We start from the raw sequence: 13,619 nt of genomic DNA on the forward strand, positions 1-13,619 counted from the left end.
AGGCACAGCTAAAGCTTTTTTACAATTTTACAGGCCCTGCTTTTTGCATCTGCTTTCTTTAACTGCTTTTCGTTGTAGAAGTATCGTTCTGTCTTCCCAATAGTTTCATGTTAGATTGCTGTTCCGTATTTAAATTTGGATTTGAGAAATTAGGCTGTCACCCAGTGGGCATTGTACACCAAATCAAACCCAAAGATAAAGGTTAAAAAAACACCCTATGTATAGTCCAAGAAGTAGGAGTGGACCAAAAAACCTTCACAGCCAGAGGTCAATAAAAGCAACTTTATTCAGCACCGCGTGAGTATTTGACCTGACACGGGGCCGTGTTTCGACAGAACAACTGTCTGCTTCAGGGGGGTCTGACACTTACTATTGAAAGCCACAAAATATGAGCGCAGAATAATACAGTTACATAGTAACATAACATAGTAACATAGTAGATGACGGCAGAAAAAGACCTGCATGGTCCATCTAGTCTGCCCAAGATAAACTCATATGTGTATACCTTACCTTGAATTTGTACCTGTCTTTTTCAGGGCACAGACTGTATAAGTCTGCCCAGCAGTATTTCCCGCCTCCCAACCACCAGTCCCGCCTCCCATCACCGGCTCTGGCACAGACCGTATAAGTCTGCTGTCCCCTATCCTAGCCTCCCAACCACCAATCCCTCTTCCCCCCACCTGCTCCACCACCCAATTTCAGCTAAGCTTCTGAGGATCCATTCCTTCTGCACAGGATTCCTTTATGCATATCCCACGCATGTTTGAATTCCGTTACCGTTTTCATCTCCACCACCTCCCGCGGGAGGGCATTCCAAGCGTCCACCACCCTCTCTGTGAAAAAATACTTCCTGACATCTTTCCTGAGTCTGCCCCCCTTCAATCTCATTTCATGTCCTCTCGTTCTACCGCCTTCCCCTCTCCGGAAAAGGTTCGTTTGCAGATTAATACCTTTCAAATATTTGAATGTCTGTATCATATCACTCCTGTTCCTCCTTTCCTCCAGGGTATACATGTTCAGGTCAGCAAGTCTCTCTCATACAGTTGATGAGCAATAAACGGTTACAGTGCAGTGGAAACAAGTCAGATGCCGATAAGCCCACCAAAAAAAGTATTGGTTTATCAGGCCCCCAGATCCACCCATTCTGGTTCCACTTCCTGACAGATCTCAGCGGGGCACCAACAAGAGACCTCCTCCTTTGGCAGCAGGGCATCTAATATAATAAAACGCACCGTGAACGTTCTAATGAGGACAACGTTCTATGAAGCCATCTGACGTCACTCCCAGGCTGAGGCTGAAGGGTTCGTGGATTCGTGGTGTGAAGCCTCCCTTCAAGCCAGCCAGCCAGCCGTCTCTGCCCCGCCCTCGCGACAAAACAAACAAATCCGGAAGCGAAACGTCAGGGAAGGAGGCGGCACTCCCGACGTCTAGCCTTCCCTTCGCTGTGTTCCGCCTTCAAAATAAGGCGGAACACAGCGAAGGGAAAGCTAGACGTCGGGAGCGCCGCCTCCTTCCCTGACGCTTCGCTGCCGGAAACGCCACGGAGGTAAATTGAAAAAGAAGAAAAAAAAAACAAAACGATGCATGGATGCGAAGGGGGGGAGGAGAAGAGGGCGGGCCAGGCTGGGACATGGGATAGAGAGGAGCATGGATGCGAGGGGGGGGGGTCATGGAAGGGAGAGAGGGGACTTGCTGGAAAAGGATGAATGGCGGCGGCAGGGGACAGAGGAGCATGGATGGGCATGGATTGCGAGGGCAGGGCTCAGGGAGAGAGGGGAATTGCTGGAAATGGATGAATGGAGGGGGCAGGGGACAGAGGAGCATGGATGGCCATGGATTGGGAGGGCAGGACTCAGGGAGAGAGGGAAATTGCTGGCTAGGGATGAATAGAGGGGACAGATGGGCATGGATGGATATGGATTGCAGGTCAGGCCTCAGGGAGAGAGGGCAATTGCTGGATAGGGATGAATGGAGGGGCCAGGTGACAAAGGAGCATGGATGGGCATGGATTGGAAGGGCAGGACTCAGGGAGAGGGGAAATGCTGGATAGGGATGAATGGAGGGAACAGATGGGCATGGATGGATATGGATTGCAGGGCAGGCCTCAGGCAGAGAGGGAAAATGCTGGATAGGGATGAATGGAGGGGGCAGGTGACAGAGAAACATGGATGGCCATGGATTGGGAGGGCAGGGCTCAGGGAGAGAGGGGAATTGCTGGAAAAGGATGAATAGAGGGGCCAGGGGACAGATGGCCATGGATTGGGAGGGCACGGCTCACACTCTCTCTCTGATATACAATGTCTTTCTGACTCTCACTCTCACACACTCTGTCTCACACTGTATCACATTCACTCTCTATGTGCCACACAGTCACTCACACACTCGCTTGGTCTCATACACTCACTCAAACAGAGAATCTGTGTCTCACACACACTCTCTCTCTCGCCCACACACACACACTCTCTCTCACACTGTGTCTCACATACACACTTGCACACACTCTCATTCTCACACACACACTCTCTCACAAACACACTCACACCCAGACTCACTCTCTCTCTCACACACTCACACTTTCACTCTGACTCTCAAACAGTCACTCTCACATACACTCTCCCAAACATACACACTCCGAGGAAAACCTTGCTAGCGGCCGTTTCATTTGTGTCAGAAACGGGCCTTTTTTACTAGTGTGTTAATAAAAAAAGTCATTTCCTGCTGCTGCAAGACCAGTCTTAAGGTAAGAGCTGTGAGACCTGGTACCGCGACTGAATGCGGGAGACTTGCCAGGTCTGCTATCTCTTGGAACCGAAGCAAAGCATCGCTTTTCACACTAACCCCCGGGTTCTGTATAGCGTGCCTAGAGTCACAAACGGTTCCGTGCGTAAATCTAGGCGTATTCTATAACTATGCGTGTAGATAAATTGTTAAGTGTCAACGGCTTTTAACAAGCAATAACCAACACTAATTGGCAAAAATTGGAATTTACACGTGTACATTGCTAAGCGTATTCTGTAATGTACTGCGCCTAAATTCTAATGCACGCAGGCAAAAAAGGATGTACTTAGGGACATAGAAATTGGCATTTCATGGGCGTTCCAAAATCTACGCATGTTGTTATAAAATATGAGCCAGTGTGCATAAATCTACGTGTAGGGATTTACACCAGCTTTTCACTGGCATAAATGGATGCGCATAGATTTAGTTGCATGAACTACTACTACTACTACTACTACTACTTATCATTTCTATAGCGTTACTAGACGTACGCAGCGCTGTACACTTGAACATGAAGAGACAGTCCCTGCTACACAGAGCTTACAATCTAATTAGGACAGACAAACAGGACAAACAAGAGATAAGGGAATATTAAAGTGAGGATGATAAAATAAGGGTTCTGAACAAGTGAATAAGGGTTAGGAGTTAAAAGCAGCATCAACAAGGTGGGCTTTTAGCTTAGATTTGAAGACGGCTAGAGATGGAGCTTGACGTACCGGCTCAGGAAGTCTATTCCAGGCATATGGTGCAGCAAGATAAAAGGAACGGAGTCTGGAGTTAGCAGTGGAGGAGAAGGGTGCAAATAAGAGAGATTTACCCAGTGAACGGAGTTCCCGGGGAGGAATGTAGGGAGAGATGAGAGTGGAGAGGTACCGAGGAGCTGCAGAGTGAATGCACTTTGGAGAGATTCGGGGTCATAACATCGGGGATATCGGTTCCTGCTTCGGGGAACAGCAAGGCTATTGCCGAATCTCAGTGGAGAGGGAGTGACTTTGAGTCCCTCTGTTGGCACGACCCCTCCAAGACCCGGAAACAGTAACGCTTCGCTATGGAGGTCGACAGTGGAAACGCCCGAAGTGGGTCAGGATTTTCACGTGACCCGAGGAGGTCCTGGCGCAGCATCGACTCCGGATAATAAACCAACTGGGGGATTGGAGAGTGAGCTCTCCCCCCCCCACCCCCCCCCCCACCCCCCCCCCCCCCACCCCCCCCCCCCCCCCCACCCCCTCCCGAAGATATCTGGAGCGGTTTCTGTGGAGAAATTGGACCTGGTGAAGCCAAAAAATGTCACAATGGACGCATTATGAGAAGCACTGCAGAGTGTGAATAACTTTCTTCTTCAGATGTTTAAAATTTTTCAGGAATAAACATGTGAATTAAAGAATTTATATCAATACTTATCTAACAAAGTGGAAGTCCAAGATATAAAAATAGAGACTGACTATGGAATTTTTTCTTTTATTGAACTGTTGAAGAAATATTTCTCTGATAATTTGCAAACATTTTCTGATAGCCACCCTCCGGTGTCTAAAGTGATTTATATTTCCCCTAAATAATCTTCTTTATCAGAAAAAAGAGATGTGAACTTAACTGATATTTTGGAAAAGCTATATTACTAGTGACTTTCGCCTTTGATTTAGATAGGAATAATGTTTTGAAATTGTATTTCCGACACATGGTTGATAGTTTTTTGGGTTCAAAGATAAAAATATTTCCTGACTTATCAGGGGAATCACAGACTAGGACCCTGATGGCGAACCTATGACACGCGTGTCAGCACTGACACGCGTAGCCATTTTCGATGACACGCGGCACCGCCGCAGTGTGGTCCGCCCTCCCTCCTCGCTCCCGGAAACTAACCTTAAAGCCTCCTTTCACGTCGCAGCAAGCAGCAGTAGGGCAAGCCACTCCTTCCTTCCGTGTCCTGACCTCGCCTGACGTAACGTCCGCGAGGGCGGAGCACAGAAGGAAGGAGGAGAGGTCTGCCCTGCTGCTGCTTGCTGCAACGTGAAAGGAGGCTTTAAGGTTAGTTCCGGGCCCGGTAGCGGGTGGAGGGGGGGCCCGGCAACCTCGGGTGGGCAGCGATCTTGGGTAGGGGGGGCCCGGGGGCGGTCCTAGTAGCAGTGATTTTTCTTGAAGTGACACACCACCCGAGTTATGCTTGGTTTTTTGGTGAATTTTGACGCACCAAGCTCAAAAGGTTGCCCATCACTGGACTAGGAGGTGTGAACTCTTGGCTTGTAAGCCAAAGATTATTGCCCTAAGTGGGACCTTCCTAGTGCGATTCCCTTGTAAGTGTCCTATTTCTTTGAATTTTAATAATTACTTATTTGTTGAACCTAAGAAATTACAAGAGTTTGTGGAGTTGAAAGAACAGATGAAGAACCCTCTGCAGCAACTTCCTTTAGTTACCACTGTACCAGCTGCAATTACCGATTAACCTTCCTCCCTCAGAAAATATGAATTTGTAAGATTAACCACTTGGTGTTTTTCTTATTTTCTTTGAGATTGTTTTTCCTGATCTTGGATCTCCCAGTTGTGGACGATTATGTAAATATATTGGTGGGAGAAAATGTTTTCTTTTTTAATATCAATTTCTGTTTTCCCTTATATTTATGTGATCAATGTGAATGTAATTAAGTAAAATGATAAATAAATAACTAAATAAAAAAGGGGAGTTTGAACTGTATGCGGAAACGGATAGGAAGCCAGTGAAGTGACTTGAGGAGAGGGCTAATTTGAGCATAACGACACTGGCGGAATATTAGTCGTGCTGCAGAATTTTGAACAGATTGAAGAGGAGAGAGATGGCTAAGTGGGAGACCTGTGAGAAGCAAGTTGCAATAGTCTAAGAGAGAGGTGATAAGAGTGTGGAAGAGGGTTCTGGTAGTGTGCTGAGAAAGGAAAGGGCAAATTTTGCTGATATTATAGAGAAAGAAACGACAGGCTTTAGCAGTCTGCTGAATATGTGCAGAGAACGAGAGGGAGGAGTCAAAGATGACCCCCAAGGTTACGAGCTGATGAGACAGGAAGGATGAGAGTGTTATCCGCAGAAATAGAGAATGGGGGATGAGGAGAGGTTGGTTTAGGGGAAAAGATAAGAAGCTCAGTCTTGGTCATGATTAGTTTCAGATGGTGGCAGTGGCGTTCCTAGGGGGGCTGACACCCGGGGCGGATCGCTGATGTGCCCCGCCCCCCGGGTGCAACACCCCCCCCCCCCCCCGGATGCAGCGCGACCCCCCCCCCCCCCCCAGCGAAAGGACCCCCAGTGGAGGAGAAGGGTGCAGATAAGAGGGATTTACCCAGTGAACGGAGTTTCCGGGGAGGAATGTAGGGACAGATGAGAGTGGAGAGGTACTGAGGAGCTGCAGAGTGAATGCACTTGTAAGTCAATAAGAGGAGTTTGAACTGTATGCGGAAACGGATAGGAAGCCAGTGAAGTGACTTGAGGAGAGGGCTAATATGAGCATAACGACACTGGCGGAATATTAGTCGTGCAGCAGAATTTTGAACAGATTGAAGAGGAGAGAGATGGCTAAGTGGGAGACCTGTGAGAAGCAAGTTGCAATAGTCTAAGAGAGAGGTGATAAGAGTGTGGATGAGGGTTCTGGTAGTGTGCTCAGAAAGGAAAGGGCGAATTCTGCTGATATTATAGAGAAAGAAACGACAGGTTTTAGCAGTCTGTTGAACATGTGCAGAGAAGGAGAGGGAGGAGTCGAAGATTACTCCAGGGTTATGGCTGATGAGACAGGAAGGATGAGAGTGTTATCCACAGAAACAGAGAATGGTTGGTTTAAGGGGAAAGATGAGAAGCTCAGATGAGTAGTTCAGTGAACTACGCCTAAGCGTATTCTAAATACCGCTTGTAGATTTATATGCCCTAAGGGGCCCTTTTACAAACCAGCAGCAAAATGTGGCCTTAGCAGGACGGGTCTGTCCCATGCGCTAAGGCCATTTTTTCTGCAGGGGTAAAATGGCTGAATTTCATTTTTTTTTTTTTTTTTTTTTGCATTAATGGCTACGTGCTGATTTTTCCATTAGCCCGTGGCCATTAGCACATGAGCCCCTACATCACCTATTTCCTAGGGACTTACGAGCTAAACCTGCGCTAATTGGTTAGCGAGCAACAATTCCGACGCACTAACTCGTTTGCATGGTTGTGCCCACTGTCCACCCCCAGACACACTTCCTCCATGAAAAAAATGGGAAAAAAATATTTTGTGCGAGGTTTGCATGCACAAGGGCAAAAATTAGCGCGTGACGCCTCAGCATGCCCCACGGTAGGCCATTTTAAGCTGCGATAAGCGTGCGATAGTGCTTACCGCAGCTTTGTAAAAAGGACCCCTAATTCAACAGAAGGATTTGAAGAAAGGACTCGTGGCAGCTCCAAAAGTTCCGAAACTCGTTTAAACGTGTTCTATCCTAATTAGTTTTTTTCATTTTTTTTCATTGGCGTTGGCGGGATACAAATGATGTATTGCATTACATTCTTTTTTCTGCATTTCATCTTTCAGGAAGTTCTGTATTTTCCAACTGTGGCTTTCAATAAATATTTGGAAGTTAAGAAGTGAGCCTTTGTATATGAAGCTGAAGCTGAAATTTTCTATCTGTTCACTCGCACTGTGTAACACGTGAGTGAGGAAAGAATAATTATTTTTGTACTTTGATGGAGTCTCATTATTTTCAGACCCTTTTATAGGAACCATGGGACCTTTGGCATAAGCTATTTGAAATTTCTTGGAAATGTTTTAGATTACTGTAAAACTTTAAAACTTGAAATAAAAATAAAGTTTGAAAATGATAATTATTTCCCTTTCTCTTAAGTGTTCTTTGACTTTCACTTCACAGTCAGCATGCCTTCCTCTGATTCCTTAATACCCTTCAATATTCACAGGTCCTGCTTAGATGGCTTGCCCGTGGGGATTTGGGACTAAGCTTGATTTTTGAACTGCGAAGGAATATCTTGGATTTGTGAGTGCTTTTTTCTCTTGCTCCCAGTGGCGTTCCTTGGTTGGCTGCCACCCGGGGCGGAACGCCGCTGCGCACCCTCCTCCTGGGTGCAGCACAATATGTCCCCCCCCCCCCCCCACTGCATCACCTCCAAGCCCCCCTCCCCGGGTGCATTTTTCTTACCTGCTGGTATCCTTGGATCAGCCGTGAAGCTGTCAGCTCCGCTGGTTCCCTGCTCCCTCTGCTGTTACTTTCTGTTCCAGGGTCACAACAAAAAATGAGCGGAAGCTGTCCAGAAAGACCAGACTGGAGCCACAGATATTGGAACAAAAGTCATTTATTACGACCCAACACGGTCCGTGTTTCGGCCAAAAAGGCCTTCCTCAGGGGTCTAAAACAAAGATACAACGTGTATAATATAACATAGTAAAAACAATATAAAAACATAAAGTCACATATTATATGTATAATGGTGGCTTTAAAATGACATTTTATATCTAAAATATGCATTTAAAGTGAAATCGCAAGTAAATTGTACCGATGGATTGTGAAATATGTGTGATGCTATTCAAACAAAATATGTGATGTAGAAGAGACACATAAAAAAGGTGATCTTATAATGGCCATACATAATATACTGAATAATAAAATGTATTTAAAAATATAAAAATGTAGTAAGTAACTAAAGATACATATAGAGATACAAACAACAAAATTGCAGGTCCAAATGGGTATCAAGGTAAGCATAAACATATGTGAAGACCAACTTTTGCATAAGTGTTATTTAATATTTATCATACCTTCAGACTGGTTTATACTGGTATTCCTCCAAAAAGGATCTCACATAGAGTGAGATGATCTGGTCAGAAATATAACTTTCTGTTCCAGGCCAGAGGGAGCAGGGAACCAACAGAGCCAACAGCCGCCCAGCTGCACCCTGCACCCCTCCTGCAGCGTGCACCCGGGGCGAACCACCCCCACCGCCCCGCCCTTGGTATGCCACTGCTTGCTCCTTCCCTAGTTTAACCGAAAGGATCAGCTACATCAATACTACACTGCAGCCAAAGAGCCAAAGTCAGACCAACGGGTGTCCCCTTACTACTACTACTACTACTACTATTTAGCATTTCTATAGCGCTACAAGGCGTACGCAGCGCTGCACAAACATAGAAGAAAGACAGTCCCTATTCAAAGAGCTTACAATCTAATAGACAAAAAATAAATAAAGTAAGCAAATCAAATCAATTAATGTGAACGGGAAGGAGGAGAGGAGGGTAGGTGGAGGCGAGTGGTTACGAGTCCCCTTGTTATGAAATGCCATAAGAAAAGCTCTAAATTCCATAGATTAAAATGCACCGCCATGCACTCAAGAGTTCACTCCAGTTTTATGTTAATGAGGATAAAGTGGTGTGATACCCGTTAGTCTACTATTATACTTCTCTGGAGTAGCCCCCACGCTCTGGAATAAACTCCCTGAAAGGTTTCACTTAACACAAGACTATCTCTACTTCAGGAAGCAGGTGAAAGCTTGACTTTTCAACCAGGCCTTTAACAGCTGCACATGGAATGGAAATGGGACGTGATATACTGCCTTTCTGTGGTTTTTGCAACCACATTCAAAGGGGTTTCCATGGTATATACAGGTACTTGTTTGTACCTGGGGCAATACAGGGTTAAGTGACTTGACTAGAGTCACAAGGTTCTGAAGTGGAAACCAAACCCAGTTCCCCAGGATCAATGTCCACTGTACTAACCACTAGGCTACTCTTCCACTCCTTGGGATTCCGGAATCTTGCTATTCTTTGGGGTTCTACATGGAATGTTGCTACTCTTTGAGATTGTGAATGGAATCTTGTTAATGGCACTTGATATATTGCCTTTCTGAGGCTTTTTGCAACTACATTCAAAGCGGTTTACATATATTCAGGTACTTATTTTGTACCTGGGGCAATGGGGGAGTTAAGTGACTTACCCAGAATCACACGGAGCTGGGGAATTGAACCCAGTTCCCCAGGATCAAAGTCCAGTGCACTAACCACCACTAGCAACATTCCATGTAGAATCTCAAATAGTAGCAACCACTAGGCTACTCTTCCACTCCTTGGGATTCCGGAATCTTGCTATTCTTTGGGGTTCTACATGGAATGTTGCTACTCTTTGAGATTGTGAATGGAATCTTGTTAATGGCACTTGATATACTGCCTTTCTGAGGCTTTTTGCAACTACATTCAAAGCGGTTTACATATATTCAGGTACTTATTTTGTACCTGGGGCAATGGGGGGGTTAAGTGACTTACCCAGAATCACACGGAGCTGGGGAATTGAACCCAGTTCCCCAGGATCAAAGTCCAGTGCACTAACCACCACTAGCAACATTCCATGTAGAATCTCAAATAGTAGCAACCACTAGGCTACTCTTCCACTCCTTGGGATTCCGGAATCTTGCTATTCTTTGGGGTTCTACATGGAATGTTGCTACTGTTGAGATTGTGCCTGGAATCTTGTTAATGGCACTTGATATACTGCCTTTCTGAGGCTTTTTGCAACTACATTCAAAGCGGTTTACATATATTCAGGTACTTACTTGTACCTGGGGCAATGGAGGGTTAAGTGACTTGCCCAGAGTCACAAGGAGCTGCAGTGGGAATCGAACCCAGTTCCCCAGGATCAAAATCTGCTGCACTAACCACTAGGCTATTCCACACACTATAGCAGGACATGTTTACCCACTTCTACCCTAGCTAAGATAATGTTCAATCAACTTCCTTTAAACTAGTCCCTTAGGGGCCCTTTTACAGAGCGAGCAGTAAGCCCAACGCGGACTTACTGCTCGCTCTTCCGGGACTAATCGCCAGCCCAATGCGGCTGCCGGTGGTAGTCCCGTCCCGAGCACACGCCATTTCTGGGGGGAAAAGAAAACCCCTGGAAATGGCTTCTGCGGCGGTAACCCGGCAATAATCAGGCATTGCCACGCACTAACCAGTTACCGCCGGGTTACAGCAGGAGCCCTTATCGCCACCTCAATGGGTGGCGGTAAGAGCTCCCCACCGCATGGCCATGCGGTAAGAGTTCTCTTACCGCATGGCCATGTGTGTCTGGGGGCTTTTTTTACCTGCTGCTGTAAAGAGGGCCCTGGTGCACAGAAAAAACAGCAGCTTGTTAAAAGGACCCCTTATTTTCTTACTCTGTCTTATCTATATGTTCCATCTTTGCTTATACCCTATGCATTCTATTAACATGTTTTATTGTGTATTGTGTTGGCATTGAGAGAGTAGTGGATGCTTGGAATGCCCTCCCCCGGGAGGTGGTGGAAACGAAAACGGAATTCAAACATGCGTGGGATAAACATAAAGGAATCCTGCTCAGAAGGAATGGATCCTCAAGAGCTTAGCCGAGATTGGGTGGCAGAGCAGGTGGCGGGAGGTGGGGATAGTGCTGGGCAGACTTATACGGTCTGTGCCAGAGCCGGTGGTGGGAGGCGGGGCTGGTGGTTGGGAGGCGGGGATAGTGCTGGGCAGACTTATATGGTCTGTGCCCGGAAAAGGACAGGTACAAATCAAGGTAAGGTATACACAAAAAGTAGCACATGTGAGTTTATCTTGTTGGGCAGACTGGATGGACCGTGCAGGTCTTTTTCTGCCGTCATCTACTATGTTACTATGTTACTATCCAGCTTATAATCGAAAGACAGAAATGCCTATATTGCGACCTAAATCGAGAGATAGGCGTTTATCTCCCAAAAACGAATAACGCGGTATAATCGAAAGCCGAACTTGGACGCTTTCAACTGCACTCCATCGCGGAAGCGTACAAAGTTGACGGGGGCGTGTCAGAGGTGTGGTGAAGGCGGGACTGGGGCGTGGTTATCACCCAAACAGAGATGGGCGCCTTTTGCCGATAACGGAAAAAAAGTATGCGTTTGTAGCTACAATTTAGGGCACTTTTCCTGGACCCTGTTTTTTCACGAATAAGGCCCCCAAAAGTGCCCTAAATGACCAGATTACCACCAGAGGGAATCGGGGATGACCTCCCCTGACTCCCCCAGTGGTCACTAACCCCCTCCCACCACAAAAAATGATGTTTCACAACTTTTTATTTTTACCCTCAAATGTCATACCCACCTCCCTGGCAGCAGTATGCAGGTCCCTGGAGCAGTTGTTAGGGGGTGCAGTGGACTTCAGGCAGGTGGACCCAGGCCCATCCCCCCCCCCCACCTGTTACAATTGTGCTGCTTAATGCTTAGTCGTCCAACCCCCCCAAACCCACTGTACCCACATGTAGGTGCCCCCCTTCACCCCTTAGGGCTATAGTAATGGTGTAGACTTGTGGGCAGTGGGTTTTGAGGGGGATTTGGGGGGGCTCAACACACAAGGGAAGGGTGCTATGCACCTGGGAGCTTTTTTACCTTTTTTTTTGTTTTTGTAAAAGTGCCCCCTAGGGTGCCCGGTTGGTGTCCTGGCATGTGAGGGGGACCAGTGCACTACAATTCCTGGCCCCTCCCACGAACAAATGCCTTGGATTTATTCGTTTTTGAGCTGGGCGCTTTCATTTTCCATTATCACTGAAAAACAAAAACGCCCAGCTCACAAATTGTTGAATAAAACATGGACGTCTATTTTTTTCGAAAATACGGTTCGGTCCGCCCCTTCACAGACCCGTTCTCGGAGATAAACGCCCATGGAGATAGACGTTTTCGTTCAATTATGCCCCTCTATGTATACTATCCAGCTTATTTTCGAAAGAGAAAGACGCCCATATTTCGACCCAAATCGGGAGATGGGCGCCTTTCTCCCGTGGGCGCCCAAATCGGTATAATTGAAAGCCGATTTTGGGCGCCTCCAACTGCAGTCTGTCGCGGGAACGGACAAAGCTGACAGGGGCATGGTGAAGGCGGGACTGGGGTGTGTTTATCGGCCGAGGAGAGATGGGCGCCCTCGGCCGATAATGGAAAAAAGAAGGGCGCCAGAAGCGAGAATTTGGGTCACTTTATCTGGACCCTTTTTTTTCACGAACAAGTCCCCAAAAAGTGCCCCAACTGCCCAGATGACCACTGAAGGGAATCGGGGATGACCAGCCCTGACTTCCCCAGTGGTCACTAACCTCCCCCCACCTAAAAAAAAACAACTTTAAAAACTTTTTTTTCCAGCCTGTATGCCAGCCTCAAATGTCATACCCAGCTCCATCAGAGCAGTATGCAGGTCCCTGGAGCAGTTGTTAGTGGGTGCAGTGGACTTCAGGCAGGTGGACCCAGGCCCATCCCCCCCCCCCCACCTGTTACACTTGTGCTGCTAAATGGGAGCGCTCCAAACCGCCCCCACAACCCACTGTATACACATCTAGCTGCCCCCCTTCAGCCATAAGTGCTATGGTAATGGTGTAGAGTTGTGGGCAGTGGGTTTTGGGGGGGGATTTGGGGGGCTCAGCACCCAAGGTAAGGGAGCTATGGACTTGGGAGGTATTTAAAAATTTTTTTTTTTTTTTTTTACAAGTGCCCCCTAGGGTGCCCGGTTGGTGTCCTGGCATGTGAGGGGGACCAGTGCACTACGAATCCTGGCCCCTCCCACGACCAAATGCCTTGGATTTGTTCGTTTTTGAGCTGGGCGCCTTCGGTTTCCATTATCGCTGAAAACCGATACCGCCCAGCTCAAATCCGCCCAAATCCGATGCATTTGCCCGGCACAAACCGTATTATCGAAACAAAAGATGGACGCCCATCTTTTTTGAAAATACGGTCTGGCCCGCCCCTTCGCGGACCTGTCCTCGGAGATAAACGCCCATGGAGATGGGCGTTCATGTTCGATTATGCCCCTCCACGCCTTACTTTGTATTGCTGTTTGAATATTTTTACTGCTGTAATTGTCTATTGCTCATGTTTGATCTATTCTTACTGT

The sequence above is a fragment of the Microcaecilia unicolor genome, chromosome 5, assembly GCF_901765095.1.
Source record: "Microcaecilia unicolor chromosome 5, aMicUni1.1, whole genome shotgun sequence".
Taxonomy (NCBI): Eukaryota; Metazoa; Chordata; class Amphibia; order Gymnophiona; family Siphonopidae; genus Microcaecilia; species Microcaecilia unicolor.